Genomic DNA, 15,541 nt, shown 5'->3' on the forward strand with positions numbered 1-15,541 from the left:
CCGACGACGGCTGAAATGCCAGAAACCGGTCCCCGGAAGCTTGTTTCCTTCCCAGTATAAGAATTGGCTTGGTAGTTTGGTTTGCCCTGTTCCCATCATGCACTGGGACAGAAAGACTAATTTGCATATAGCCAAGTTCTGAGCTGGGATGGTGCAGTGAGCTAAAAAACGGTGATGGATCAAGCCCTGATCTTTGGACTGGGTAAGAGTGGTCTGCTTAATTCAGACACTCTGTTCATCACCACCCCCTTTTCTGAATCATTTTGTCCACCATAAGCGTGGAAGGGTATACTCAGATGTGAGTCCCTTGCTCATTGCACCATCAGGATTCAAGCAAGCCGGGCCGACGACGGCTGAAATGCCAGAAACCGGTCCCCGGAAGCTTGTTTCCTTCCCAGTATAAGAATTGGCTTGGTAGTTTGGTTTGCCCTGTTCCCATCATGCACTGGGACAGGAACAGACTAATTTGCATATAGCCAGGTTCTTAGCTGGGATGGTGCAGTGAGCTAAAAAACGGTAATGGATCAAGCCCTGATCTTTGGACTGGGTAAGAGTGGTCTGCTTAATTCAGACACTCTGTTCATCACCACCCCCTTTTCTGAATCATTTTGTCCACCATAAGCGTGGAAGGGTATACTCAGATGTGAGTCCCTTGCTCATTGCACCATCAGGATTCAAGCAAGCCGGGCCGACGACGGCTGAAATGCCAGAAACCGGTCCCCGGAAGCTTGTTTCCTTCCCAGTATAAGAATTGGCTTGGTAGTTTGGTTTGCCCTGTTCCCATCATGCACTGGGACAGGAACAGACTAATTTGCATATAGCCAGGTTCTGAGCTGGGATGGTGCAGTGAGCTAAAAAACGGTGATGGATCAAGCCCTGATCTTTGGACTGGGTAAGAGTGGTCTGCTTAATTCAGACACTCTGTTCATCACCACCCCCTATTCTGAATCATTTAGCTTAAAGAAAGCAGAGAAGGCTTCACAGTGTGGGGTGTCGCTTGTTGTGCTGTTTGATTGTAAGGGTTGTGTCTTTGTTTGAGTTTTGATTAGTTCGAACAGCTTTTTTGGCCTGTTTTTTGCTTGGTCCAGCTGGCGGCTAAAGAAGTCAGACTTTGCGCGCTTTATTTTCCTAAAGTAGGCATTTCTCTTGTTCTTAAGCGTTTTGAGATGCAGTAATGAGGGGTCAGATCTCCAGGTGCGCTCTGCCATTCGCATAGCACGCCTGTCATCATTGAGTCTGCCGTCATACCAAGGGTTAGAGATCTTGGTGGAGACTCTCTTCAGTTGCAATGGGGCGGCTTCGTTGACTATTGAAGTCATAGAGTCAAGGTAGTGATCGGTCAGCGATTGAACATCCGAGGCACCTGAAGGGGGAAGGAGGAGACTGCCGATGTGGGGAGGCAGGGTATTGGGGTTAAGATTCTTCATGTCCCTTTTCCAGGTCTTGGATTTGGTAGGTTGAGCCGGGTTAAGTTTAACTTTTTTGTTGATAAAGAAGGTGATAATGTGGTGGTCTGACCAGTCACAGGGTTGGATCGCCTCCAGTTGGGTAGAGTCCTCTTTGGCGATGATGAGATGATGCCAGATGCCCCTTTTGCAAAGTAAGATAGTTCTAATTATGATTCAGGCTCCTTGTTTTCTGTTTTTATAGATTTTAACAGATAAATACAGACAGAAAACACTGTTTTCTGTCTGCATTTATTTGTAAAAGTTGATAAATACAGAAAATTGTGCTTCTTTTAAGTGACTCTCTGTGCTGTATTTCATGAATTGTAGCCCAACAGCTGAGCCGATGGACATCATCGGGGAAAAAACAGGATGACATTTCTTTAATTAATGGCATATGTCAACATAAGTTTGTGTTATATTGCTAATATTTAGTGGATGTATTGGTATGTAATATTTGGCAGCTTAAATAGCCAAATCAAGACAGACATCAAAGGATGAGTGTGTCTCTATCAGTTAAATACATATGGAAATGTACAGTTTTACATCATTTATAAACAAAACATAAAATAAATATGGATAAATACTGATAAAATGGCCCAAAAATAAATATGGATAAATACAGACGGAATGTTAAAAAAAAAATACCATAAAACTGGGAGCCCTAGAGTGGGCAGTTCACACCCCCGAACCTCAGTCCCACTGCACCTGCAGCACCAATGGTGCATTCACGCTGTCTTCTCTGCCCACTGCACTGGGCCATCGCTCCTAGGCTCAAGGCTGTCTACAACTTTTTGTACAAAAACAAACACAAACAAAGGTGCTAGGGTGACATTGGCCTTAATGCTAGAAAGTGAAATTGGCATGTAAAGCAAGACTGGTCCCAAAAGGGTTACTGCTGATCTTGGGGTGCATCTTGTTGAAAGGGAAGGGGCGAGGGCAGGTCTCATATACTGTAGAGCCTAAAGAGTGACACATATAAAGAAGAAACAGGCTACACCCCAAGGTAGTCTCCTCCCTGCAAGAAATGTAAATATGTGCAGTTGGTTAATCACCAAATGTAAAGACCGCTTGGGAGCCACTATGGGCTTTAACTGATGGAGTCACTCGAAGCTTCATTGTACAACATATTTATTCTTTCTGAGAGGCAATCCATGGGGGGTTTTCATTTCAGCCGAGTTCCTCAATGTCTATTTTAATGGACATTTATTAAAATGCTGGTACTAGGTAAAGTCTGATTATCTATTACTTAAGTATATACTATGAAAGTATGTCCTTTGCTGTAAACACCAAATTATTTTTCCTGCAGCCTGTCTTATATTGTTTGTTATAGAATGCTAAAATAATGACATATTAATACTGCCTTTTGACAGTTTGCGACCTCAAAGCTCTATAAATATACAAGTCAATATTTCTGACTGAACCAAACAGAATTAAACTCCGAGACACCTGCTGCAATAGCATTAAGCACCTGAGGATTCATAACATAAAAGAGTTCTTTTTTTTGCATTTAATTTTCATCTTGGTTGTGTGAGTTATTTTAAATGCAGTAAACTGATTGGGAAACATGCATTGGCAAAACCAATAGGTTTTGCCCATTTGAGATCTGAAAGTAAAGGGAAAAAAGTGTTATGACGCAGCGATTGTTGGCCGAGTCATAGCGGTATTATTTCCATTATTTTCAGCCATGTTGCACAGCAGCCTGTGGTGCTGTGGTATATGTCTAATCACATTAACAAAGCCTAAAGATCGCGCATAAGCGAAACATATTGGCTAGGAAAATGCTTGTTTTATATCGCATTTTCATTTATAACACATGCAAAGCAGATTAATGCATTGTAAATGCTATGCGATTTTAAAAAATGGCTGTAAATGTACGCCTATGTAAATGATTCACATAACTGCGAAGTTTCCTAGGTCCATGCGGGATGTGCTTTTCCAGTCCAGTTCTTTTGCCTTTGAATTCTGGGACATGTAGTCCTGTTTTATAATGGCATAAGCAAGAATACAAATCCCAATATAAAAAAAAAAAAACATGGCTGGAGAAGCTAGTCACACTTTGAAGTGGGAAACGTGGCAGGACTGTCTATGTGACAAGAAAGGTTTGTGTTATATGGCATGCGATTCCAGTTTAAAGCAATTTGTCTGGTCGGGGAGTTCTGCATAGTTTCTAAGCACTCCAGACATTTTACAATTGCCACTTTCGTGCACCAATAGATCATTTTTTTCGCTATGTTTTCTGGTACTTTTCGTCCCGAGTTTATCATTAAAAAAATACATTTTATAGTAGAATAAAACGATTATACAAAACTATAACACACATGGAATCGGGAATCTTGAGAGCTCTGTGCTGGGTAACAGCTTTAATCAGTCATTTAGTGGTAAACGCAAAGTCCGTCTTGAGACTTGTAGGCTTGCTCTTCTAATTATAAGTATTTGTCACAAATCCTAAAATCCCCACCGCAAGGGGACAAGTGGAAGGCGCCACAAATGGTGCCAAGTTACTGGAAGCTATGTGCAGCCGGTTTCATTGTGAGGCTGAAGCTTCTGTCCGAAGGTCGACCGGATGGTTAAGCAGGTGATTCAGACACCTTGCTCTGGCCACATTTACCTCTTCTCACCCGGCGGAGGTACTCGCCCCGATTTCCTTACCCCTAGTCAGTGGCCTCATTAGGGTGACCAACCGTCCGTAAATTTCACAGACTGTCCGTAATTTGGACCGCGCGTCCGTTGTCCATGAGGATCCCTTTTACGGATGCCTTTTGTCTGTAATTTTGACCATCACAGGGGAGCAGCACTGCTCCCCTGTGAGAAGCCTTAGCCCCTTGATGCTGTCGCCTCGCACTCCTCCTTGAGCACAAGAGCAGCCCCACTCGCCCATTGTCGTTCTGTGTGCCGGCTAATTGCCACATACAGAATGTCAATGGGGCAGTCTGGAGTGTGACAGATTGTGGTGGCCTCCTCCTGCCTCAGTGTACAGCAGGGCATTCTGTTAAATAAAAGGTAAACGCCCATACTGCAATGTTAGACAACAGTTTACATAAAGAAGCCTGTGAAACAAGTTCAAAAGAACAGGTTATTTACTTTCACTATCTCATCATTTTAGAACTGAAATATTTTCAATCTTATATTCAACAAAGCCATGGTTACTGCTTTTTTATTTTAAGCAAATAACAACCATTGACAAAGCCAATAGTCCTGGCTTGTTGGTGTAATGATACTTGCTGTATTATATATCTGGATGCAATGACAGGAACAACATAATATCAGTCCTGTGAAACACTATGCTAAGCAAAGATTTTTAGCCTATGGGTTTAAAAACACGCCCTTACATCGAACATCCCCTTTGAAGAGACCCCCCAGTTTTTTAGGCAACTTAAAGCCCTGGAAACAACACCATGTCACAGTCACCTCAAATCCTGGCACTGTGCAACATGCATGACTCATGATTTCTAGTTTTCAGATTGCCTTTGTGCAGGGGCATAGTGAATCCTCCCCACCCCACCAATTACTTTAGGAACTACAGCGAGGGTGGAGTTCTTGATGGGGCTCATCTGTCTGCACCGCTGCAGACAAAGGCTCAGCTCATAATGTGAAAAGGTGGGTGAGTAAATAAATGAAGGAATGTGTGAATGGCTGGATGGATTAGTGAATGGATGAATGAAAGGGTGAATGGATAGATATTGAAAGGATGGATGAGTGAATGAGTGGAAGTATGTTTGAGAGAAAAGGTAAATAGATGGATGTATGGGTGGAAGGGTAGATGGATGGGTAAATGGGTGGATAGATGTGTGAAAGGATGAATGGATGAGTGAAAGGGTAGATGAAGGGCAAGTGAATGGATGAGTGAAAGGATGGCTGGATTGATGAATTGATATGTGAAAGGATGGATGGATGATGGATAAGTTAAAGGGTGGATGTAAGGATTGATGAGTGAGTATAAGAGTGTAGATGGACAAAAGGATGGATAGATGAGTGAAGAAGTGAAAGGATAAATGGATGAGAGAACGGATGGATGAGTAATAGGGTCAATGGATGGATTCATGAATGGATGAGTAGATGGGTGGGTGGAAGGATGGATGGAAAAGTGAAAGGGGGATGGAGAGAGAAAGGGAGGATGAATGACTGAAAGGATGAATGGGTGGAAGAATAAGTGACGGGGTGGATGACTGAGTAAGTGAAAGGATGGCTGTATGGGTGAAAGGGTGGATGGCTGGATGGGTGAAAGGGTAAATGGCTGGATAGATGGGTGAATAGATGGATGGGTAGACGAGTGGATAGGTGGGGTGAAAGTGTGGGTGGATGAATAATGAATGGATGAGTGAAAGGGTGGATGGAGGGATGGATGAGTGAAATGATGGATGGAAGGATACATGGTGGATAGGTTTGCAAAAGGTTGAATATGTTTGGATATAAATGGGCACATAGATGGAAGGGCAGAATGAATGGTGAAAGACTGAATGATATATTAAAGAAGGATTACACCTTGTATCACCCATTATCTTAAGTAACATTTCCTATACATTGACTTTCACGTTTATATGAGTCATTGTCTCCACATAATGTGTGTGTGATGTAACGCACTCTAAAACCCTGTCCTACATACTTGGGATGAGTAACACTTTAAAAGAAGTTAAATACACATGAGAGATGGTCTATGTGAAGATGAGGGGCACCCTTCTAGGGTAGTAGTAAGGCCGAATTGGCCAACTGGGCATCAGGTGTTTCCCTGGGAGGCTGGAAAGGGGGTGAGGGGTTTGTTACTTTGGCTGGCACTGCCAAGTTCCTTGTATATCCAGTAGTTTTCAATCAACGATAAAAGCGGCCTCACTTATATTCAGGTGTGGTTCACCATCGTCTGGTGACTATAATGTACCTGGTGGAGCGAGATGTCAGTTTTGAATCGTCTAAGGTAGCAAGCAGCGGCCATACTGAAAAAACGTGAAGTGCAAGATAGTCTCAACCTAATATAAACGTATTTTGACCTGTACTTCAGTGGTTGTCTATTTACTTAGTTATATACTATTGCGCGACCTCCTCTGACGCGTCTGTAAAACTTACCTTTTGTCCCGAAGTTCTGTCCTGAATTTCGACCTTTTGTCCTGAATTTTTGTCCTGAATTTGGACCCTTTGTCCTGAATTTTTACACTCGCCGTCCTGAATTTGCACCCATGCCAGTTGGTCACCCTAGGCCTCATCCAATGGGATCCCTGCTCCCGAGCTTCAGTCTCCAACAACTCAGAGACGTGTATAGAAGCTCCATGGCATAGAAACAAAAGAAGGATCTGACTGAGCCCGCTTCAGCATAGAGGCCATGTTGGAAAGGAAATACTTTCTCAGGAATACACCTTTGTGGAGAACGCAATGTGTTCTTGTTAGTAATTTAATCACCAAAACTAACTTACAAATTGGAATATACTTCCAGCCTAACACAGGAAAGACTTTCTTTTCTAAAAGTAGAATGGTGTTTTCGAATACATCTGAGAGGTAATTACATCATGTACAGGAATCAGAAAAATATAGACTTTTAGGTAATTTGAAAATATTGTGTTCCTGTAGAATACAAAAGAAACTGCTCGTTCCTTTAAAGAATGCAAATTTAAAAGTCTCAAGGGCTGGTCTGTTCCCTGGAATCACAGTATAGTGTAAGGGCAGAGTAAGATGCCCTCTTTTTCTGCTGCCTAGAGTTAATTTGCAATTGAGTAATCACACCGTCACCATCACAAATGTTTTTTGTTTGGAACATGAACAGTTGCGACACACACTGCAATTTCTATGAGCACTGTCTAAAAACATTAACAAAGCCAACTTTATTAAAAAAAAAAAAAATTGTGGCGGTTGGGAGCGTCATGGGGGCCGGGGCAGTCGGAGGGGAAGGGTAGGGCAGGACAGGCAAGCAACAGGAGGGTTGGTGGTGAGGGGGATGAGTTGGTGGCTGCACACACGCGCACACGCTTAGAGTGCATGCTGGTAAATATAAATGTAAGGCAGGAGCCTTCTGGCCTGTGGAAGGACACTGACCACATCAAGCAGTACTTGGTCCATGCTCCACTGCATGGAAAAAGATTCCAAAGCTCAGAAGGAAGCCGAAGGCCAGGAGGAGCCACTGACCAATAGGAAGTAAGTAAATGAGAATGACGTGGGGCCAACCAATGGCAAATACAGGTAAGTAATGAGCAGGGTCTGGGGCCATATAAAGTTTTTGTTTTTATTTTACAAGAGATTTCACGAACGATGTGCATGTGAAACCTAAAAACAACAAAACTACAACAGAATATTTGGTTCTATTTATGCATGTCTTTGACCCTGGCACCAAACTCAGTGACTCCGCCTCCACGGCACTCCGGGTCAGAGTTTACATATTTGTTTCTTGCACTTTAACCACCGCATGTTAATGAAGACAGTCCGGAAACATACAAAATAAAGAACGTCCTACTTCTGGCCCATTTTCATTTACAAGAACTAGCTGAGGCATTTGCACCTCCTGGAAATACGGCCATGGACCACCAGGCGCGTCCGACAATTTGAAGACTTTTTTGGTAAGAAGCTACCATCATAACACCTTCCCGGCAGGACCACAGCCACCTTCTACTTCAGGAATGGAAGCCCTTGGACACACCAGGAACTTTCAGACTTCACTTCTGTAACAATGGTGCGGGTCTTTACCAGCATCACATTGGCAGCGTTAGTGGACTCCTAGGCTCCTTCAAAGCCCCATCTTTCAAAGTAGCGTCTTCTTTGTGAAAGAAAACTTCCAGGCCCCTCTTGGACTATCGGTCATCTCTATCTCTCAAAGCAGGGTCTAGGTGGCCTCTTCTGGCAGACTTATCGAGTTTTAATACCTCAGATTAGTGGTCCCGAATCTGGCACGCGAAGTTGGCAGTAGATATCCCAACCCTGATGCTCTGAAAGAGTGAGTGTGATTGCATGTGGCCAGATCACAATAAGCACATTTTGGATGCTCCAAAACGACAGAAATCCTCAAAGCACGTACAAAGCACTCTTTATGAAAATGTGACTGTGCTTGAGTTTTTCTCCTGCCCCAAGGGCCCAATTTGAAAAATTGACCTGACCCACCTTAAAATATTTCAATCAGGGACGCTGGCAGCAGAGGTTCCACTTGTGGGAGTAGAAGACAATGTTTGGATGTGCATGGCATCCTGTCTCCATGCTCCCCTTTAAGAGGAGGTTTGATTCACACTATTAGCAGCGCAATAAACTTATTCTACAATAGACATACTCCAGTACTCTTCACCACCATCAAATGCAGATATACAAAATGCAGCTAGGTGCCTAGAAGCCACTTAGTCTACTATGTGTGCTATAAAAACAAAACCCAATTGTTCTTTGATTTCAGCTCAACCATGCATTCACTGTCTGAGACTTTGCCAACCTCTTGTCATTCCCACACTTTCAAGGGGTCATTCAAGGTCTGTCGGCAGTCATCTGGCCTCTCAAGTATGGCTGCTCGTTTACAGGAATAGCTGGCAGCCACCCGAGACCCCCACACTGCAGGGCTGCCTCAAGGCATGCAAACATGCTCGACACATGGCTAATGGTACCCTTAAGTTCAGTCCATTCTCTCATACTGAAAACGTTTATTATGTGGAGTTTTTTGTTATTTAATCGAAGTCTGCTTGATTCCCTTTTCCTGGAGGGCAAATGGAGTTCCTTGGTACCCAAACATATAAAACCTTCCTTAAAAAGAAAAAAACCACTTTGGGAAGCCTGCAGGACACTGTAGTCTAATTAAAGCAAGAGGGCATGTGTTTTATATAAAAATCATTTTATTAGCTTAGCATCTAAATCCTTTATTTCTTGCTAAGCAGCTGGAAATCACCAGAACAATGGCAGGAAGTCCCTTTTGAAATTGTGAGTTTTAAAACGACGCATTTGACGCATTTTGATTAAATGCCGAGAAACTGAAGTTAACTCGAAACAGAATGCTAGGCTTCCTGGAAACCGCACCACAAAAAAGTTCAGGGCCTGCACACTGCCGCTCTTCCAATAACGGAATGGTCAGAGGCGTACCCAGCGTTTTAGGCTTCTAGGCAAGCAGGATTTTTAGTCGGCTTGCAATGTGACAGAAGTCATGATTTTAGGTCTGCACCCCCGTCTGCAATAGTGTGGGACATTATCTCCATGTACGGATGGTTGTCAAATGTCATGTCTTGCTGCACCATTGTGCAGAGTGGACTCCAGACAAAGCACTTTTCCAGGATGCAGGATTTCAAGTTGTCGGCTGTAACTGAAAAGGAGAAACCACCTTCCATGAGGCTCTATGGGCCATCACTGGCGTCTGGGCGGTGCTACAATCCAGTTTCAAGAATTCTGCATGGTCTACCAGGTTGATTTAGTCAATAGCCGAAGATACCTACAGAGGTTCACTCCTGATTTCAAACCCTTGTACACCAAAGCACCCAGAAAGACTACACTGAGATCAAAGATGCGAGGCCAGCACTTGGGAGTTCAGGGCTCTGGATCATGGATCATGGCATGCATTACACCCAAACCTGAGGGCAGAACACAAGCATTTGTGGTTCAGGAGGGCCCTGGAAATTTAGCTGATCAGGGTTGCCTTTAACTGAACTGCTTCACACAGGGCAGTGATGAATAATATCAGACCAGGACAGCTAGCTCCGGCTTTACGATAGCCCTCATTATCCTTCTATACACAGTCAATAAACCGCCCATACCGTGCTCTAAAGTATCAAAAAGGTGTCATGGAGCCTTCTAAAAACACAATAAGTAACTATGTTCAACCAGATAAATCCTAGCCTAAAACCTCACTTCAATAATTTCTCTGCATCGGTTGTGAGAAAGAGTTAAAACAGGAAGTAACACATGGTTCAGTCACATGAAACTGACCCGTCAGGAGCACCGAAAACATTGCAATCCATTGACTCGCATACGAATTTTCCTTGTTCCACTCCCCCCCACCCCTCTCCCCCCAAGCATTTAGCCACATATTGAAAGTCATTGGTGTCCCCTGTGAGGTTTTAAGTTTTGTTACGGTCGTTTGTATATAGTTCATATCATTAGAAAAGATTCGCAATAGCACTTTAAACCGAACATTTTAATGTTCCTAGTCTTTGACGGTAAAAATACTGCAATGATGGTCCCTCCATTTGAGTGTTATTTCGAGGCATGTTTTCCTATTTCTCTGATGCAATTCTAAGTGGGTTTAAGTTGATTTTCTTGCCCCCTTTTGCTCTGAATGCTGCAAATGAGTGTGCCTCCCCCCAACGTGGGTCAGGTTTAGTTAGATGTAATATCTAATGCAGCTCTAATGCAGATTGAGGCAGGAGGCTTCCTGAAAGGTCCATGCCCTACTAAGTACATAGCAACATCACCAATCTGTAAACATATCTTAGCCCCCACCCCAAAACTGACCACCCTCGCCAGGCGTTCAGACTAGAATAATTGTAGACTTTGGTGCTGTGCATCTGCTCACCAAAACCCAAAGGAAGTCACTGCATCCTCCCCACCTCTCCGCGGACCACCAAGCTCCAGCTGTCACTACTTTGTCTAAACGTTTTCCCAAAAGTCATAATCCATAAAATGAGCTTTGCACTCAAGACTTAAGCTCCAAAGCCATTACAGAGGAAAGCACCAAGGCGATGAAGTATTGCATGCTGCGCCACAAAGCAGAGAAAAAAAATATGTATGTCATCCTGTTGGAAGTGGAGGTCCCTGTCGCTTACCGCCGCCACCAAATGCTGGAGGCGTGCGTCTCCGACCCCTCGCTTCAATGTTAGGCTAAGTAAGGACACCGTCTGAGATAGCCCTGCTCACCCCCCTTAGTACCTTGGCACAAGCAGCCAGGCTTATCTCCAAGGCACAAGTGTTCAGTATGTGCAACAAGGCTCACAGTAACCCCATGATGTTATCACAAATATTCTCCACACGAGTATTGATAAAAATTAGTATAATCTTTATATAAGCAATTATAAGCTAGGAACACACGATACAAAAGCAACATGTAAGAATGGGTAGTATTCTTTCCGGTGGGTTGGTAGGTTTTAATCACAACCACTGCTTCTTAACCAACAGTTAAGCTCACTTCTAACCGTTTCCCAAAAGGTTAGGCAAGTCGTATTGCTAGAATCACACAGGTTGCAAAAGGAGACAATACTGCAATGTGTAACAATATTCTCTTATACTGTGCAATAGAGAAACAATGCCATACGTAGCCCCACAGTCATGTACTTGCAAGTTAAGGAATAATGCAATGCGTATCACCATCAGTATGCCCTGTACCAGGAAGAAACAAAGCAATGTGTCACGCTACAATCCTGAACAGTGCACTAAAGAAATAATACACTGTGCCAGTTATACTCAGATACTGTGCACTGAAGAAATAATGCAATGTGCCGCGTTACAATCAGGTAATATGCAAGGGAGAAATAACGTAGTGCTTAGTACACCAAGCATAAAGGTCGTCAGGCACAAATGTGGTCATGCGTCATACGACAGTTCGATAGTTCGTAAGCAGCAATTATGCAAAGTGTAATACAAAAGTTTTACGTGCTCTGTTAATCAGTGCCTCCTTTATGGATCAAATGTTGACACAAAAAGTACTGCCCCGTTCTGGGTCATCACGAGCCGGGATAAGAGCCGAAGCAACGGCTCACGCAGCGGGAGGCCGAGAGAGTGTCCCCTCCAGACCCGCACCCCACCCCAGATGTTGATCCACGTTACCTTGGGAGGGTGCGATCCCACTCACCTCCCAGACGTTTGCGATTTGGGCTTTGATCCAGAACTCCGTCACGGGTTGTGGCGGACTCGAGCTGGCGGCTCAGTTCTTCTTTGGCTGCCGGTCCAGGCCACTGCTGATTGACTCAGAGGGCCCCAATGATTTGGCCCTCACTCCGGCGGTCTCAGTCCACACCAAAACCCGCCCTCAGCACTGTGGAGACTTTACTTCAATTCAGTGCACACCAGAACCCGGCACTCCTCACCAGCACCTTCAGGTTGCACTTCGACACGCACACCGCCCGTTCGAGACTCGCCTCTTCTTTGGCGCGCACGACGATCCAGCTCTCTTCACCAACGTTCCGCATGCACCTCAACACGCACCCTGCGTGTTTGAGTCTCACCTCTTCTCCTGGTGCACACGATATCCAGGCGCTCTTCCCAAAAGCCCTGGCTGCACCACGACATGCACTCCTGCACGTCGGAGACTCACTTCTTCTTTTGGTGCCTACGAGGCCCGGCGCTCTTCACCAGCACCCGGGCTGCAACACAACACGCACCCAGCGCATCCGAGACTCATTTTCTCCGTTAGTGCACACGATGTCCAGGCACTTCTCACCAATGCCCTGGCTGCACCACGACACTCACACTGCACGTCTGAGTCTCACTTCTTCCTTTGGTGCACACGAGGCCCAGGCGCTACTCACCAACACCCGGGCTGCACCACGACACGCTCCTAGCGCGTCCGAGTTTCCCTTGACACTCCAGGTGCCGAAGATCACAGGGCACAACTTGCGAAGGTCCCAGGCTAGACATAGCACAAGCACCCACGGCATATCTGAGACTTCTCTGGAACTTGTTGGTTTGGGCTTCTTCCACTCTTGGGTCCATGGAGCTGGTTCCAGTGGGGGGATCAGCCGAATAATCCTTGGAGTCACTGCTGTAGGTGGGGGCCGGGAATCAACTTTTCCCCAAGCTAGGAACAGCAGGCACAGTCAAAAACGTTTCTAGCCCACAGTGGAGAAAGTGTAGCTCTTCCGACAGTCAATCAATCAATCAATCAAGACATTTATAGAGCGCGCTACTCACCCGTAGGGTCTCAAGGCGCTAGGAGGGGGGGGTGCCGTTACTGCTCGAACAGCCAGGTCTTGAGCTTCTTCCTGAAGGAGAGGTGGTCTTGGGTCAGGCGCAGGTCGGTCGGGAGGGAGTTCCAGGTCTTGGCGGCCAGGTAGGAGAAGGACCTTCCTCCTGTTGTCGCTCTTCGGATGCGGGGGACGGCGGCGAGGGCGCGGCTGGTTGATCTGAGGTGGCGCTTGGGAGCGTAGAAGTTGATTCGGTTGTTGAGGTAGCTCAGGCCTTGGTCGTGTAGGGCTTTGTGCGCGTGGGTGAGGAGACGGAAGGTGATTCTTTTGTTGACGGGGAGCCAGTGCAGGTCTCTCAGATGTCCGGAGATGTGGCTGATACGTGGGATGTCGAGGATGAGTCTGGCTGAGGCGTTCTGGATCCGCTGGAGTCTCTTCTGGAGCTTGGCGGTGGTTCCGGCGTAGAGGGCGTTGCCGTAGTCCAGTCGGCTGGTGACGAGGGCCTGGGTGACGGTCTTCCTGGTCTCGGTGGGGATCCACCAGAAGATCTTCCGTAGCATGCGTAGGATGTTGAAGCATGACGAGGAGACGGCGTTGACTTCTCTGGTCATGGAGAGGGAGGAGTCCAGGATGAAGCCCAGGTTGCGTACGTGGTCCGTCGGTTTGGGTGCGGTGCCCAGGGCGGGGGGCCACCAGGAGTCGTCCCAGGCGGAGGGCGAGGAGCCCAGGATGAGGACCTCCGTCTTGTCTGAGGTCAGTTTCAGGCGGCTGGTCGTCATCCACTCGGCTACAGCTCTCATCCCTTCGTGCAGGTTGGCTCTGGCGGCGGCGGGGTTGTTGGTCAGGGAGAGGATCAGCTGGGTGTCGTCGGCGTAGGAGATTATGTTGAGGTTGTGTTGGCGTGCGATGGCCGCGAGGGGGCTCATGTAGACGTTGAAGAGGGTGGGACTCAGCGAGGATCTTTGAGGGACGCCGCAGATGACTTCGGTGGCCTCTGACTTGTACGGTGGTAGGCGGACTCTCTGTGTTCTTCCGTTGAGGAAGGAGGTGATCCATTCCAGTGCCTTCTCCTGGATTCCGATGTTGCCGAGGCGCTGCACTAGGGTGCGGTGGCAGACAGTGTTGAATGCCGCGGAGAGGTCCAGGAGGATGAGGGCCGCTGTTTCTCCGTTGTCCATCAGGTTTCGGATGTCATCGGTGGCAGCGATGAGGGCGGTCTCGGTGCTGTGGTTGGCTCGGAAGCCAGACTGTGAGGGGTCGAGGGATCCATTCGTCTCGAGGAAGGCGGCCAGCTGTTTGTTGACGGTCTTTTCGATGACTTTGGCCGGGAACGGGAGGAGCGAGATGGGACGGTAATTCTTGAGTTCGGTGGGGTCCGCTGTAGGTTTCTTGAGTAGAGCGCTGAGTTCTGCGTGCTTCCAGCTCTCCGGGAAGGTGGCGGTGTCGAAGGAGGTGTTGATAATGTCCCGCAGGTGGGGTGCGATGACAGCGTCGGCCTTGTTGAAGACGTGGTGAGGGCAGGGGTCGGTCGGAGATCCGGAGTGGATGGAGTTCATCATGCGGATGGTGTCCTCGGTGCTGATCGGAGTCCAGGCGCGGAGGGTGGTGGTGGGCGGCGTTGCTGCGGTTGTGTCGTGCGTTGGTTGGATGCTGAAGCTGTTGTGTATGTCCGCGATCTTGTTGTGGAAGTAGGAGGCGAGGGAGTTGCAGAGGTCTTGCGACGGGGTGATGTAGTTGTTTCCGGCGTTGGGGTTGGAGAGCTCTTTCACGATGTTGAAGAGTTCCTTGCAGTTGTGTGCGTTGTTGTCCAGCCAGTGCAGCCTCGCAGTGTGCTTTTAAATATAGCAGTCCTTCTTCGGTCCTTTCTGTGTGATCTGTGGGGCAGGGTGCCAGGGGTGCCATATTTATCTGAGAAAAGAGCCCAAAGGCCCATGCGGTCCCTTGCTAATGGGCTACTGGGTCCACTCCTACCTAGTGACATGTTTCGTGCAATGTGTGGCACCTAGCTGTCCCAGAGTGCCCCATTCTTGCCCCTTTCAAAATGGCGCGGCCCTTCTTTGGTTGCCATGAGCACGGTAGTCCACCCTACAGGTGTGGCTACCAGTGAGCTACACGCTCTCACGAAAACCCGTTTGAAGACCGGTTTTCCTTCTCTGCCTCTTAATAGTCTGCAGGAAAAAAAGGCATCCTGCTAACGGGTGTTGTTGCAGTCGCCCCTTCAAAAGTAGCTTTCCCTTTGAAGCTAGCCTTTTGGGCTAACTCCTGAGTGTTAATCACTGTGTACTGAAAGCTCGGCACTATAACCATGTGGCATCAACC

The 15,541-nt window shown here is 46.7% G+C and overlaps 1 protein-coding gene across 1 annotated transcript in view; it reads right to left on the bottom strand.

Annotated features, from left to right (window-relative positions):
* Positions 1 to 15,541, bottom strand: part of METTL1 (methyltransferase 1, tRNA methylguanosine) — a 178,533-nt gene that overhangs the window by 52,975 nt on the left and 110,017 nt on the right. The window lies entirely within an intron of this gene.

Source organism: Lissotriton helveticus, chromosome 1_1 (assembly GCF_964261635.1).
Source record: "Lissotriton helveticus chromosome 1_1, aLisHel1.1, whole genome shotgun sequence".
Lineage (NCBI taxonomy): Eukaryota > Metazoa > Chordata > Amphibia > Caudata > Salamandridae > Lissotriton > Lissotriton helveticus.